Genomic DNA, 1,007 nt, shown 5'->3' with positions numbered 1-1,007 from the left:
GCACGCCTATATTCGAACACCGCTCAAACGTCAAATGCGTGCAATCGCGTGCAAGCAGGAGAGCGCACATGCCCAGTAAAAGCATGGAAATAGAGCCAGAAAATGTTTCTAATCAATCATACACGGTATTAACCGCGAACGATGGGTAAACAGTTTAGCATAAATTTTTTTGAATCGGCATCTTTCGCTATCGCTAATATGACGGAACTCAACGGTATTTTGAATGTAGTAATTGAGTAAAAGCTCGCGCACGCGAGCACGCAAATCACTAAAACCGCACAGTGCCGTCTCTTTACGTTTCGCGTTACCGGTGTTGTCTGGATTTTCGTTGACGCCCATATCATTACTCGGCACCGGCTCATTAAAACACGGCGTCACCGGCTCATTAAAACACCGCGTCACCGGCTCATTAAAACACGGCGTCACCGGCTCATTAAAACACCGCGTCACCGGCTCATTAAAACACGGCGTCACCGGCTCATTAAAACACGGCGTCACCGGCTCATTAAAACACGGCGTCACCGGCTCATTAAAACACGGCGTCACCGGCTCATAAAAATACGGCGTCACCGGCTCATTAAAACACGGCGTCACCGGCTCATAAAAATACGGCGTCACCGGCTCATTAAAACACGGCGTCACCGGCCGGTTCGCTGAGGCGGCGCCGCCACGTCTCTCGCCACAGGCACCGTCATTGTCATTGTCATCGTCGTACGTTTGTCGTCATCGTCGGTCTTTTTCGCCAACGTCGTCACCATTACTCGCGCCGGAGAACGTAAGCATGGCGGCGCCGACGAGTTAGCTGAGCTGGTGACGTCACGTTTATTGTCGTCGTCGTCGTCGGCAGCAGCGACGGCGGCGGCGACGACGTTTCTCTTCTACGAAACTACAAGCTACGAAGACTCTTGGTTTATTTTAACCGCGTCATTTGTTCGCGGTGTTTTACGGTATTCGCTGCTCAACCCAACCTCGCCTATGTTCATACTATACTGTTATACTGTTTACAT

This window comes from Priapulus caudatus, unplaced genomic scaffold (genome assembly GCF_000485595.1).
Source record: "Priapulus caudatus unplaced genomic scaffold, Priapulus_caudatus-5.0.1 Scaffold888, whole genome shotgun sequence".
NCBI classification, from domain to species: Eukaryota; Metazoa; Priapulida; class Priapulimorpha; order Priapulimorphida; family Priapulidae; genus Priapulus; species Priapulus caudatus.
The sequence above is the reverse complement of the archived record's forward strand: the minus strand, read 5'-3'. Positions refer to the sequence as shown.